The sequence below is a fragment of the Grammomys surdaster genome, unplaced genomic scaffold, assembly GCF_004785775.1.
Source record: "Grammomys surdaster isolate TR1022 unplaced genomic scaffold, NIH_TR_1.0 1149, whole genome shotgun sequence".
Lineage (NCBI taxonomy): Eukaryota > Metazoa > Chordata > Mammalia > Rodentia > Muridae > Grammomys > Grammomys surdaster.
In genome coordinates this window covers 1,251,272-1,267,022 of record NW_021605568.1, presented here as the reverse complement: position 1 = coordinate 1,267,022, position 15,751 = coordinate 1,251,272, and the positions used below count along the sequence as shown (strand labels likewise).

General features: G+C 42.0%; 1 non-coding gene and 1 pseudogene across 1 annotated transcript; both read left to right on the top strand.

The window, feature by feature from the left end:
* The first annotated feature begins 474 nt into the window (after positions 1-474).
* Positions 475-12,708, top strand: LOC114634955 (annotated as a pseudogene).
* On the top strand, positions 9,473-9,638 carry LOC114634980. The gene has a single exon (XR_003713396.1). It is a non-coding gene; the product is annotated as a U1 spliceosomal RNA (small nuclear RNA).
* Positions 12,709-15,751: the final 3,043 nt, after the last annotated feature.

The window sequence follows — 15,751 nt, the reverse complement described above, 5'->3', positions numbered from 1 at the left end:
GTTGTTTTCATTGACACCGAGTCTGGAATTCCCTCTGTACATCTGTAACCCCATCAGAAAGGCGAGGAAGCAAGTCTGGTCAGGAAAGCTGGGACAGGCTCTGCTTCTGCCTTTTCCCATTAGTGAGGCCAGTGAGGATCTAGGAAAGTTACTCTGTGCAGTCTGGATAGGCTTGTACCTAAAATTCCTAATTTGAATCTCACTGTGGTAGGTGGATGTGTTGCTCCAGTCGCTTAGGCTTTAGGAGGCGGGTCTGTGGATTGATGGCCAACCAGGCAAGTTGTTTCGGGATGCATATCCAATGAAATATCCAGGTCTTAGGAAGATGGCCGCTACACGTCACTGAGACATCCCTTTTGGTCCCCGCCTTATTTGGGATCTGGATTCTTAGCATCATTTCTCTTCTCCTTTTCGTCCTCACCTCCACTGACTGCAGGAACCACAAGAGGACACCAGGACATCGTGTCGCTGGAAATGGTTCGTGTGGGCGAGTGTGGTAGTGGGGGGCAGCTCTCGACTGGGGAGGAGTCTCCTCTGACGCTGATGAGCCTCAGAGCCGGATCCTCGGGGTGGAGCTGGGCCAGCAGCCAGAGCTGCTGTCCTGTCTCTTGCCGAGCGCTCAGTGAAGCAGATGTATCTGGGCTCTCCCAGTGCTGGGTCTGTGCAGACTAGGTGATATTGGCAGAAGGTGGTGGAGACTAGGTACGCGGATTAGGGGTTCGTGCACCAAAAGAGGTAAAAGATGTGTTGACCCCCGAGCCCTGTGTGTGTTATTCTGAAACATATAGAGACATGAATCTTTTTACACTGCCATGATTTATAATAATCAATAAATTCTTTTTCTTTGACTGCAGTTTTCCAAGTAAGCCCGATTTTGCTTACTCTCTAGCTGTGGGCAGCTACTATTCTTTTATTCCAATCTTAATCACTAATATTAAACCATACATTAACATTTCACACAAAAAATAAATCAATACACAGGTTGCTGAATGGTTAAGAAAGTGTTAGAAAGGCTTGAAAGCACACAAAGCTTTACTGGAGTCCAGGCATTGGCGCTAATACAGGGACAAAGAGAGGACTGTTGAGGATCGAATAATTCTCATCAATGAACTGCGTCAGAGAAACTGCGCTGAAACTGAGGACAAAGGCAGGAATTCTTGTCTGTGGTTATTCTTTTTTTCTTGACAGCTGACCCTGTGATCACTGCCTGTGTGCCACACTCTGGTTTTGGGGTGCTCCTTCTATAAGTTAAGGTGAGGGGGTTGCATAAAACCTGGCTGATAAGCTCGTGTGTCTACTGTTTCTGATAAAATTTGGTATGTTTTCAGGAGTTGTTTATTGATGTCACTTTGTGCCTCCTGGAGTACTGGCAGAGTAGCTCTTTGCCCTCTCTGGGCTCTTATGCTTAAAATTTGAGTAAATCAGATTAAAGTTGTTGCTTAATACTGGAGCCATTCTAGGCTTGGCATAAGCTACAGCGTAAACTAACTGCAAGCAGTTGCCCTTCTTTTCCTTGTTCCATGTCTTATTCATGTCAATGATGCCGGCTTTTCCAATGAGCCTTGCCGGTTGCTCTAGTTTCATTCTGTCCCTGTAGTAACATGTTCCGACTGAGTGGAGGAAAGGGTTCGTTTGGCTTATATTTGCAGGTCACAGTTCATCATTGAAGGAATTCAGAGTTGAACTCAGGCAAGCACTTGAAGGAGATGTCATGTGGAATGCTACTTGCTGGTTTACTTATAAACTCATGCTAAATTAGCTTTCTTCTACAGCCCAGGACCACCTACCTAGGAAGGTGCCTTTCACAGTAGGCTGGGCCCTCCTACGTCAATTAATTCAGATCCAGACAATTTCTAAGTTTCGATTCTCTTCTCGGATAACTGTAGACTGTGTCAAGTTAACAGTTAAAGCTAACCAGGATGCAGATTCAAGGGAATCTTCCTCCAAATTCCCTGACCTGTGCCCTTAGGCTAAGGATTCTTAGGACTGGCATTGAATTCTCTGACTTTCCAGGTCCCCCTTACATTGTCAGACTCACAGAAAGGGAGAGCCATATATATGGGGTGGACAGGATTGGCCTCTGTCATAATTGCTATTGATTTGGTTTGTTTCTAAATATTGTTTGAAAATGGAAGTCCTGATAGAGGTAAGCCATGACAGTATGTGAATGCATAGTGAAAGGGGAAAGGCCTAAGTGTTGGGCTCACAAGCTTCTATTAGGGTTGGGGTAAGGAAAGGTGTTCTTAAAGATAAACAGGAGCAGACAAAACATAGGAGAGCCTGCTGTGACCAAGGTGCCACATTAGCTCCCAGATGAGAACAGTTTTCTCTGAGGTTATCTGTGTTTAGGACTACAGTAAGGACTGGTATGTAATGGTTCAGGCTGAGAGTGGATGAGTGGTCACATGTCTAGAGGAAAGAGACAAACTTTAGGAAAATCTGCCTAGAAAAGTATTTTATGTCTTGACCAGTTCAAGTGTTAAGTCTAAAGTGGGAATCCGGGTTTTTTTGAGTAGCAGGTATTAATCTGTCCAAATTATTTCCCAGAGCTGAGGATGTCAGCCAGGTTTGTTCTTTTGTGTATAAACACTCCCTGCAATTGACACACCATCTTTATTTTGACTGTTGTTAAGGACTCCAGAATTTGGAGTGTATAGATTCTCACTGTCTTTGTTTTTTAGTTTTTCTTAATGTGTGATGAAGATTGGTTGACAACATAAGCGTCTAATTATTGCCAACTTTATCATGTACCCCACATTCAAGTTTTATATCCTATGAAGATTTTCAATAACTTACTTTGACTCTTTGTGACATGTTTAAGCTTTCTAGGTTTACCCTCACAGCTTTGTTTGTTTGGAGACAGGGTTTCTCTGTGTAGCCTGGCTGTCCTAGAACTAGCTCTGTAGACCAGCCTCGCCTCAATCTGCCTGCCTGCCTCTGTCTCCTGAGTGCTTAGATTAGATGTGTGCCATCACCTCCTGGCTGCCCTCACAGCTTAAAAATATTTTTTTCTTGTTATTATATGTGTGCTTGGTACTTCAAGCATATGCATGCCACAGTCTCTTAGTGGGGGGTTGGAGGCCAACTGTTTGGAGTCAGTTCTTTCCTTCCATATTTATGTGGGTTCTGGGGTTCAAACTGAGGCCACCACTGGGCTATATTGCTGACATACTTTCTCTTTCTTCTTCTTCTCCTTCTCCTTCTCCTTCTTCTTCTTCAAGATGTATTGATTCGTTTTATGTATATGAATACACTGTAGCTGTCTTCAGACACACCAGAAGAGGGCATCAGGTCCCATTACAGATGGTTATGAGCCACCATGTGGTTGCTGGGATTTGAACTCAGACCTCCTGAAAAGCAATCAGTGCTCTTAACCGCTGAGCCATCTATCTCATCAGCCCTTATGGCTATAATCTTAAATGCCCTCTTTTTTACAGCTGGTCATTCCTTTTTGTTTTAATTTTTACAGAATTTAGAAAACTTTTTTTTGTAATAAAATAGCTCCATATCTTTAGAGAAGTATTTTATTTTAAATTATTAGAGTAAGTGTGCATGTGTGAGCAGACGCCCACAGACTCCAGAAGAGGCCTTCAGGTCCCTGGATCTCAAGTTCCAAATGTTGGAACACTGTCTAAGAATGGAGTCAGTGAGACTTCTGGGTGCTTGTGAGAAAATTCCAAGAAAACAAGACAAGAATAGTATATGACCCCGGTTCCTGAAAAATGCAAAATTGACATTAGAGTGTGTTTCTGTGCCCATCCCAGGTATAGCAGACAGAAGTGAGTTTATTTCATTATAACTGTGTACTGTTAATTGTTTGTCTACAGAAAAACATTGTTTCCATGAGTGGCTCGTCCACTACATGCGGCTTGTCCTTATGATTGTACAATGTGATGCCTCTTAACCCTCAGAATAAGAATTGTCTGATGCTCTGAATTAAGTTGACTGTTGCATGAGGCTTTAGTCTGCCTCCTTTATTGGCTCCATTCTCCCAGCTGAAGCAGCTCCATATCCCACACCTGGCATTAAAGTAAAAATATATTCTGATAATATTTTTGTGTTTTTCAAAGAAACCAAAACTCCAAAATTGTTACTACATTCTAGTTACATTATGAACTAGGAAATATTTGGAATAATTTAACTTATTCATCTTCTGGGTAATTCTTGTTCTGCATACACAATATAAAATGCAAACACATGTAGATAATATTTATATTCATATAACCATATATATAAATGAATTTAAACATAAACACTTCACCATTTATCTTTTAAAAACTATTTTATTATTTTGTGTGTTTTGTTTGCACGCATGGCTGTGCACCACATGTGTGCCTGGTGCTGATAGAGGCCAGAAGTAGGCATAGGATTCTCTGAAACCATAGTTATAGACAGTTATGAGACACCATGTGGGTGCCAGAAATTAAACCTAGGTCCTCTGGAAGAAAAGACAGCCTCTTATAACCTTTGAATCATCTATCCAGCCCCTTCCCTCCTTCCTTCTTTCCTTTCTTTCTTTCTTTCTTGCTTGCTTGCTTTTTCTGTAGTATTAAATGATTCTTCTTCCTCCAAAGTCTGCTTTGCCATTTTTTTAAAACTTTTTTTAATTTTTGAAACAGAGCCTCACTGCATAAGTCTACACAAGAACTCACTATCAGGCTGGACTTCAACTCACCAGGATCTTGCTTCTGCCTCTCCAGTGGTAGGATTAAAGATGTGTACCACCAGCCCAGCCAAACATGTACTTTTTAAAGACATGATTTTAATATTAACAGTGTAGAAAAGTTACAACTTCATTAGCCAGGTCTGTAAGCAGTAACAAGTTTTTAAATTGAGATTTTGTTTTCTTTTTAAATCTTGAGCAGGCTAAGATTAGAAACTTGGGTGGGAGGGAAAAACTTCCCATTTTAATTTGTGGTTTTGTTTTTTTATAGTAGAGAAAGCCCACATATTCAGGTAATAGTTCTCATACCTTAATGACAATTATAAGCTAAAATCTATCTTTAAAATCTAAGAGATCTCTGAATGTGCCCAATCTCATCTGATCTGGAAGCTAAGAAGAGTCTAGCCTGGTCAGTCCTTGGATGAGATTCCATCTGGAAATATGGGGCACTGTGTGCTCTTTCTTCCTTCCTTCCTTCCTTCCTTCCTTCCTTCCTTCCTTCCTTCCTTCCTTCCTTCCTTTCTTTCTTTCTTTCTTTCTTTCTTTCTTTCTTTCTTTCTCTCTTTCTTTTTTAAAGTAAGATATTAGCAATCATTTCTTTTGGGTAACATTGTTCAAAGAATGGAGTTTACAACTTCTGATGAATCTTCCGCTGTAAACAAAGTTGTTGTAAAGTGGATTTCTGAGGAATGGTGTTTGCTTGGCTTGGCTGTGAAACACCTGTACTGGAAATGTCAGGCCATGCCATTTTATTATTTTGATCCTAAGTATGCAGTATTTATTTTCTTTATTTTTATTTTTAAATTCACTTTATACACATTCCTATTACAGCCCCCATTCCTCCTCTCTTCTCAGTCCCACCCTTACAAATCTCTCCCCTCACTGGCCCCTCCTCCTCAGAGAAGGGAAGCCCCTCTTGGATACTACCTCACCCTGGGGCATCTAGTCCTAGTGGGACTAGGACTAAGGGCATCCTCTCCCACTGAGGCCCACCCAGGCAGTTCAATTAATTAGGGTAAGGGGATCCAATGACAGGGAACAGAGACAGAGACAACCTCTGCTGTGCTGGTTAGCCGTCCCACTTGAGGACCAAGTTGCACATTTGCTACAAATGTGTAGGAGGTCTAGGTCGAGCTCCTCTGTGCCCCTGGGTTGGTGGCCTAGGCTCTGTGAAGCCCCCATGGTCCCAGGTTAGTTGACTCTGTGGGTCTTCTTAACCCCTCCAGCTTGCTCACTTCTGTCCCCAACTCTTCCACAAGACTCCCTAGGCTCCACCTGATGTTTGGCTGTGGGTCTTTGCGTCTGCCTCCATCCATTGCTGGATGAAGCCTCCAGCTAATCACCAGAGATGCCCCCACCCTGATTTGCATTCTCACTCCCAGCCCTCTCCAGCCCTCCTTCTCCCCACACCCGATCACCATCCCCTTTCTCCTTTCCAGCTCCTCTCCCATCCAGTTTCCTCTCTCCATCCAATGACTGTTTAGTTTCCCCCGAGTGAGATTTGTGCATCCTGTCTTAGGATCTCCTTATTATCTAGTTTCTTTGGGTTTGTGGCTTGTAGCATGGTTGTCCTGCACTTTATTCTAATGTCCACTTATAAGTGATACATACCATATGTGTCTTTCTGGCACTGGGTTACCTCACTCAGGATGATATTCATAAGTTCCATCCATTTGCCTGCAAAATTTTTGATGTCTTTGTTTTAATAGCCAAATAGTGTTCCATTGTGTAAATGAACCACATTTTCTTTATCCATTCTTCAGTTGAGGGACATTTAGGTTATTTCCAGTTTCTGGCTATTATGAATAAAGCTCCTATGGACATAGTTGAGCAAGTGTCCCTGTGGTATAGTGGAACAGCTTTTGGGTTTATGCCCCAGAGTGGTATAGCTGAGTCTTGAGGTGGAACTATTCCTAGTTTTCAGAGAAACCACCAAATTGATTTTCAAAGTGGTTGTACTAGGTAGCAATCCCACCAGCAATGGAGGAGTGTTCCTCTTGCTTCACATCCTCGCCAGCATCTGCTGTCTCTTGAGTTTTTGATCTTAGCCATTCTGATGGGTGTAAGATGGAATCTCAGAGTTGTTTTGATTTGCATTTCCCTGCTAAGGATGTTGAACATTTCTTTGAGTGCCTCTTGGCCATTTGAGATTCCTCAGTTGAGAATTCTCTGTTTAGCTCTGTACCCCATTTTTTAATTGGGTTATTTGGAGTACTTATTTTCTTTGACAAGATGTCTTAGGAAATATACTGTGTCTTTATTTGCTTTCTCAGTGGTTGCTGTAGTTTCTTGGTCCTCTCAGAAGGAAAAACAAACTTGAACGGGGATCCAGAACCTGTTTTCTTTTCCTTCCTTTTTTTTCCTACGTTCTATAAAATGTCTCCCTAATTCTTCCTGCCTTTTGCCCTGTCTCACTTATCTTTTCCTTTTTCACACTGAAACAATTCCTTACTTCTGGATAAAACTAGATCATAATCTCACATCCCCCTCTGCTTTTTTTTTTTTTTAAAAAGCTTTGTTTTAAAAACATATCCTCATACTGGCATCCTTTTAACATCTTTCTGGAAAGCATCACAGAGTGACACTTGGGCTTCCATGAAGACATTCCAGTTCTGCCACACGTTGCCTGGGCCTTGATGCCCTGGAACACCCTTAATTTTGTATTTTTCATTTCTTTAAAGTCAGGACTATATGGATGGCACTCCAAAGATTTGCCGCCAGTTCTGATGGAGCCTCTGATGCTTGCAGACAAAGCCTCTGCCAGGTGCAGCTTTGTGCTCAGATGCATTTCCTGCTGTCTTAATGCCTCGGGAGAAGGTTTTGGTTCAAAGGTGCTGATATCAAATTACAGCTCCTTTCTTGGCTTTTGTGTCTTGTAAGTTCCAGTAAGCACGTCCCCTTAAAGGAATTCTGAATCATTCAATGGATTTTCTAACTGAAAGCTTAATACTCCTCCATATTCCTCCTGTATAAGTCATAGTTCTCTGTTGATAGAATGAACTTGCACATGCAAGCGAGCACACACACACCATTTATTAGAGTTGCTTACAGGCTATGGTGCCAGTTTTCATAACTGCTGAGTCACCTCTCTGACCCTGCATCATAAGTCTTACTCAATTTTTATTTAAGAATGCTCTATAAGGAAGCAGGTACACACTTCTAAATGTAGTTTATAGTGAATCACAGAGTATATATTCAAGTCCCTCACAAGTGGTGAGAAGAGTGATTAAATGCCCTCTTGTCTTAGTCACTGTTTTATTGCTGTGAAGAGACATCATGACTAAAGCAATTCTGTTTTCCTCCCATTCCCTTGTTCCCAGAAATAATGACTTTGAGACTTGATTACATTTATAGATACCTTGGCTGTAAGCTTTGGCTTTTTCTCCAATTATATTCTGTCTATCTGAAATTCTGCCATGTGGCAGTCTGCTCGGCTCTTGTGTGTTTGTGCCTCCTCTCTCCATCCCCACAAGTGCAGGCCTGGCTCTATCCCAGAATCCTTTATATCTACCGGATGTCTCACCTTCTACTCTGTCCTTTCCTATGGGCCATAGGTTTTTTTTTTTTTTTTTTTTTCGAGACAGGGTTTCTCTGTGTAGCCCTGGCTGTCCTGGAACTCACTCTGTAGACCAGGCTGGCCTCGAACTCAGAAATCCACCTGCCTCTGCCTCCCAAGTGCTGGGATTAAAGGCGTGCGCCACCACCGCCCGGCAGGCCATAGGTTTTTTATTGACAGGTGATATACCCATACAGTACACAAGAGATTCCCTCTATATCACTCTAGTTTGGGTAAGGCAGGAGGGTGCTGGGAATTGAAGTCCAGTCCTCTGGAAAAGCATCCTGTGCTCTCAACCAGGACCATTGCTCCAGCCCAGGAACTTTTTCTGTTTGAGGCACGGTTTCTCCTTGTAGTCCTGGCTGTCCTGGAACTCACTTGGAATCCACTTGTCTCTGCCTCCTGAGTGCTGAGGTTAAAGGCGTGCATGCACCACTACTACCTCGCTTGAATCAGCTTCGTAAAAATTCATCATTCAGAAAATATACTGAGTCTAACCAAATAGCTTCTCTCTGATAAGCATATGGTAATGTAGTATGTATTCAGAGAGAACAGGTGATATAAAGGTCACACATTGTTGACATCAACTGTTTAGGAAAGCCACATCATTTTTATAGTTAGGTATGGAGGAGTCACTCTTACTCATAGTTCTCAGATAACAAGAGAAACAGAACTTTTTCCTTTGGCATTTATAAGAATATGTAGTATTTGGATAACTAACATCAGATTTTCTTTGGAAGATTAAATAATCCCAATTTATTATAAAAGTTGTTCCAGTGACCAGGTGGACAAAAAGAAATTAGCACAACTTTTGAAGGCAAAGGTTGACCTATTCCCCTGACGCCTTACCAGATTGTTCAAGTCTTCTGTCAGAGTTGCTGAATTAGAGAATCTTTGTATGTGTGAACAGTTTAAGAGCATAGTGACCAAGATACCTTGAATATATGGAACTTGGAATATGGTGTCACAGTAAGTTCTTATTAAGCCTAGGTCTCTGGTACCATGAAATTTGTCTGTATGAAAATGCATGTGGGCTCTTTCAGGAGTCGGTGACCTTTGAGGATGTGGCTGTGCACTTCACCATGGAGGAGTGGGCTCTGCTGGATCCATCCCAGAAGAACCTCTACAAAGATGTGATGAAGGAAATATTGAGAAGTGTGGCCTCCATAGGTAAAGACAGACATCATCATTCTCACAGTAGGTCATTCATCATTGCTGCTGCAGGGACTGAATGGTATAAAGAGCCACATGGTTATCTTACCTGGCAGGGAGCACCACGATCAGGAAAGTGTTTCCCTAGAGTGAGGCTGCTCATCCACTGAACTAAGGATGTGCTGACCCCGGAGATTTCCCCAAAGGCAGAAAACGTGAGCAAATGATTGATGGTAGTAGAGGACTGTGTTCACACTCTGACCTGAAAAAAAGGAGGGGGGGATGGGTAAATGTGTGAGGTGGGATTACCACATGAATTTAGTTGGACTCTACTAATGTTTTCAGTGTAATATCATGATTGATAAAGATTAATCTTAATCTGTATTTTAGGAAACATAAGGAAACACCAAAAGATTGAAAATGAATACCAAAATTCTGGGAGAAAACTAAGGTAATCCAGGCTCCTCAAGGTTTATGATGTCATAGGATATTTTACCAAGAAATAAAAGATAAAAGAATATATCAAGCTTCAATCTGAGTTGATCTCAGGAGATTGCCTCCAAAATTGCCAATATGTTTCACGTCATCAGTGAGAACATCTCAGATACCTCAATATAGATATTTGTCTTAGATAGGGTTTCTATTACTGTGAAGAGACACCATGACCACAGCAACTCTTATATAGGAAAACATTTCATTGGAGCTGGCTTACAGGTTCAGAGATTTAGTTTGTTAGTATCATGGCGGGAAGCATGGTGGCATGCAAGCAGATGTGGTGCTGGAGAGGTAGCTGAGAGTTCTACGTCTGGATCTCCAGGCAGAAGGAAGAGAAAGTGATGCTGAGCCTGGCTTGACCTTCTGAAACCTCAAAGTCTACCCAGTGACAGACTTCCTCCAACAAGGCCACACCTCCAATATTGCCACTCCCTATGAGTTTATAGGGGCCATTTTTATTCAAACCACACCAACATTCAAGTAGTTCAAAATGCAACATGATTTTTGTCATCAGTATTGTGTATCAAATTGTGCACAATATTAGTACTTTTTTTGTTTTTTGTTTTTCAAGACAGGGTTTCTCTGTGTAACCCTGGCTGCCCTGGAACTCACTCTGTAGACCAGGTTGGCCTCGAACTCAGAAATCTGCCTGTCTCTGCCTCCCAGGTGCTGGGATTAAAGGCGTGCGCCACCACCGCCCGGCAATATTAGTACTTTAAATGTGACATAAATTCAATGTTTACCAAACATGGAAACAATACAACACAACTTGTCATTGTGTTTTGTTTTGTTTTTAAAGATTTATTTTTTATTTATATGAGTACATTGCAGCTGTCTTCAGACACACACTAGAAGAGTGCATCGGATCCTACTACAGATAGTTGTGAGCCACCATGTGGTTGCTGGGAATTGAACTCAGGACCTTTGACAGAGCAATCAGTGCTCTTAACTGCTGAGCCATCTCTCCAGCCCTTCGTTGTGTTTTTTTATACCATTGTACCACTTGCTTTCATTAAAGCTGTCCTCAAATCATGGTGTATAGCATGCAATCAAAATATGTTCAAAATCCTCAGAATGCATAGAACCAATATTTTTACTAGTAAATCATTAATAATCAAAAGATGATTTTTATTTCTTACAGATGTCAAGTGGTTGAGAAACTCCATGACTGTCAAGAGGGTCATGAGTGTGCAGAGATCTTCAAACTCTCTTTGGAGGGCACTGTGAACCATAAATTTTACCCAGGAGTACATATTTGTAAAAGAAATGGGTTTGTCAATGTACTCATTGGTCACTTAGCTCTAAATGTGCGACTGAAACCTAGGCCAGGACAGAAGTCAAAGGAAGTTCAGGAACAGGGAAAGGACGTGTACAACAATGAGGAATCTGAGGATGCCTCCAGCTCTCCCTGGTCTCTGCTGAAGCAGCAAAGTGCTGAGCCTGCAGAGGAATCTAATAAAACTAAGCACCCCGATGAAGACTTCAGACTTGGTCAGAATCATGAAAGGACTCCTGCTGAAGAAAAACAGCACAAATGCAAGCAGTGTGGGAAAGCTTCTGCTTCTCTCCAGTCCTTGAAGAGGCACGAACAACATTACCATACAAAGAAATGCTTTAAATGTAAACAGTGTGGGAAAGCCTTCTCTTTCCCGAGTGCCCTCCAAGTCCATGAAAGGATTCACACTGGTGAGAAGCCCTATGCATGTAAGCAGTGTGGGAAAACGATTGCCCATTCCAGTTCTCTTCTAAGACACGAAAGAATTCACACGGGCTCGAGTCCCCATTAGTGTAAACTGTGCAGGAAAACCTTTACTCGTTTGAATTCTCTTTTAAGGCATAAAATAATTCACACTGGTGAGAAGCCCCATGCATGTAATCAGTGTGGAAAAGCTTTTTCTCGATCTGCTTCTCTTCAAAGACACACAAGACTCCACACTGGAGAGAAACCCTATGTGTGTAAACAGTGTGGGAAAGGCTTCATTACCTCTACTTACCTGCAAGTTCATGAACGAACTCACACTGGGGAAAAACCTTACACATCTAAGGAGTGCGGAAGCGCATTCATGCTTTGGACTCAATTCCAAAAGCATAAAGTAGTTCACAGCGGTGTGAATCCCTTTGTCTGTAAGCAGTGTGGGAAAGCCTTCACTCATCTCGGTTCCCTACAAATACATGAGAGAATTCACACTGGTGAGAAGCCCTATGTGTGCAAGCAGTGTGCAAAAGCCTTCATGTCTTTGACTCAGTTAAGACGACATGAAATAGTCCACAGTGGCGTCAAGCCCTACATGTGCAAACAATGTGGGAAGGGGTTTCTCTGCTCTACCACCTTTCGGAGTCATGAGAAGCTCCACAGTGGCAATAACCTGTATGTGTGTTCACAGTGTGAGAAAGTTGTGAGTTCTCAGAGTGCTTTGTGGAAACACAAAATGATTCACACTGGAGAGAAACCCTGCATGTGTAAGCAATGTGACAAAACATTCACTCATTTAAGTTCTCTTCAGTACCATGCACTGATACACAGCGGAGAGAAACCCCATGAATGTAAGAAATGCGAGAAAGGCTTTCGGTCTCTTAGTCACCTTACAAAGCACGAGAGAACTCAGCACTGAATAGAAATCGGATGCGTGTAAGCAGCATGGGAAATGGATGCGTGTGAGAAAGCCATTCTCAGTGGCATAAATCCATAGGTTTGTAAGCAGTGTTTACAGCCTTTAAATGGCTGCGGTGCTTTCACATAAACTCACTGGAGAAAGGGGGGACTTTTTTGCAACCAATGTGTGATAGCCTCTATAGGATTGATTTAAAAAACCAAAAGAATAACATGAAATAGCCACAGTGGAGGGGAACCTTTTGAAAAACAATATGGAAGCCAGGCATTGGTGGTACATGCCTTTAGTCCCAGTACTTGGGAGGCAGAGGCAGGTGAATCCCTGTGAGTTCAAGGCCAGCCTGGTCTACAGAGAGAGTTTTTAGGACAGCTGAGGCTGTCCTGTCTCAAAACAGAGAAACCGTGTCTCAAAAAGAGCCAAAGTGATGGTAATGATGATGGTGATCGTGATAGTGATGATGATGAGTGAGGCGGGGGAGGAGGAGGGGGAGGAGAAGGAAGGGGAGGGGGGAGGAGTAGGAGGAGGAGGAGGAGGAATGGTTTTTATATTAAAAGTTTTCTTCAATTACATAAATGAACTCACACTCGTGAAAGCCTGTATGAGTGTAAGTGATGTTTAAACTTTTTGTAGTCCCAAATCATGGAAAAGACATAGCAATGATTAGATCACAGAGAAACCTGGTGCATTTTTGCAATGTAGAAAGTCTCCACTTCTCTGCTTCCTCCAAATATATATAAGAAATCAACTAGAGGGGGCTGGAGAGATTCCTCTGTGATTAAGAGCACTGACTGTTCTTATAGAGGACCCAGGTTTGATTCCCAGCACCCACATGAAAGGCCACAACTGTCCCAACTCCAGTTCCAAGAGACCCAGTGCCTTTTTCTGACTTCAGGGGGCCTTCATGTACATGGCACACAGACATACATGCAGGCAAATTACCCACACACACAATAAAAAATAAAGTCATAGCGGAGAGAAACCCTCTGTGTGTTAGGCAGTATTGAAAAGCCTCTCATTAGCACAGTTAGTTTCACAGATATGAAAGAACCTACCCTAGAGTAACCTTAAATATGGAATTTTCTTTAAAAATTCTTTTTGGACTCATTTATTCCAATGTATAAGTGTTTTGCCTGCATGTGTGAATGTGTGTTACATGTGTGCAGTGTCTGCCCCACCCTAAAGAGTGCCTGGAGTTACAGATGGTTGTGAGCAGTCTTGTAGATGCTGGGATCTGAACACAGCTCTTTGTAAATACAGAGAGTCCTCTTAAAAACTGAACCATCTCTCCAGTCTGGTAATTCATTCTGGACTCTTATTTCTAAATTTTGTTTTACAAAACAAGCGTAAGCCAAGTATGTGAGATAGGATGACAGTTTATACTCATGGAATGGAGAACAGTAAGCAGCACATTTGAAGAAAACAAAACAAAACAGCTATAGAAAGAAAGTAAACTATCGTGAAATGATTCTGTAAGGTTTCTTAAAGCAGCAAACTGGGTTTAATGGGTGATTTCTTCTTGCATCAAATCTGGTACATGTTTCTGTTTGCATTGTGAATTGTGTTAGATTCATTGTTGAACTGACATTTAATCGTAACATGCCAATATTCATAAATGCCTTTTTTCAAGCAATTGTGGTTAATTAAAAATGACTTTTTGACAATATTGGAATTTGTGCACTGCTTTCATGTGCCTGGATCTGACCATTTTGTGTGTGCTTTTATTCTTTTTATGAACAAAATAATTAAGTGTGTGTATGTAAGGCCATGTATTTGTATATATGGGGTGTATGTGTGTGTTTCTGAATGCGCTTCTGTCTCTTCTGCTTCCTACACAACTTACAAGTTTCTCAGTGCCAGAATCTCCTTTCCCTAACAATCACTTCTTGTGAACTCTGTAATTCTCTGACTTTCCTGGGCCTTGTGTCATGAAAATGATTCACATGAATCTTTCCCTGCCTCAGGAGAAATGTTTCAACTTGCAGGGAATAACTGCACTTGTTTGTTTGCTTGCTTGCTTTTTGAGACAGGCTCTCACTATGTAGATCTGGCTGTCCTACTCAGTCTGTAGGCCAGGCTGACCTTGAATTCACAGAGATCTGCCTACCTCTGCTTTCCAAGTGCTGAGATTAAAGGCACGAACCACTACACCCAGCTATGCTTTTCTATTCCTTCTGCTCCTTCTCCTGTGATGTTCACTGATTGGAGTGTAATGCCGGAGGTGGGGATACAGACATCTGATTGTTTTCCTTCATGTACGGCTTCATGCTAACCAAGAATGTACGTATGCACAGAGACACACAGATGCATACACATAATTAAAAATAAAAACTTAAGAACAAGGAGCAATGTTAGTAGAGCCACATGGAAGGAGACAGTTCCTAATCCACCACTCTCTAAACCACAATCGGCTCCCTTGGGCCATGGACCTTATTCATCTTTAGGTGCCAGCTTGTGTTTGTTGGCAAAGAATGGGTCCAAGATGTTAGACAGGGCCATGCCATTTTGTAAACAACCTCAATTTTGGTTGAACTGGAACAATTTCTGCAACGACAGTAGTCTGATTTCCAGTACTTGAAGCAATTCATTTTTTTCTAGATTATTGCTGTTCCTGCTCCAGGGTTATGGAGCCTTTATTCCAGATATTGGCTAACCAGGGATAAATCCATCACCTAACATTGTTTGACTGCTCACTGCCTTCCTCTTACAGAAGGCAATTGCAGGGCTGAAATGGACCCTTTGAATGTCCTTCCCCCACTTTCCTTTCTGCCCTATAACCACGGCAGGGCTGGCAGATAGAAAAGCTTGGATTTTTATAGCCCGTTTGTAGGCTTTTCCCAAATAAAGCTCTTCCCTGTCTTAAGTCACTCATTCCCTCATCTTTCCTACTAAATAAACATTCATAAGGGGCACAGGGCCACATGCCAGCCTTCCAGTCTCCTGCTAGAGCTAGTTATCTGGTTTGAACTGGCCCCTGATCAGTAATGTGTCCCTTCTCTTTCCATGACCATAGTTACTGAATGCAACACAAACTGGATGCATAAACTCTCCTATTGTGCATTTTTCTTGCAGGGGATAAATTTACAATATACTGGAAAGACAATTGCCCATTCTCAGGATAGCTTTGTTAAAACCAAAACAAGCAAAACAAAACCCTGACCTGTTTGTAGCCATTCAGCCTTCTGTGAATTACTGCTCAGGCTTTAAATATTCTCAGAAGTGAATAAGCACCCATTTTCCTTATTACTAATATCTCCCCCTAGGATCTCCATCTCA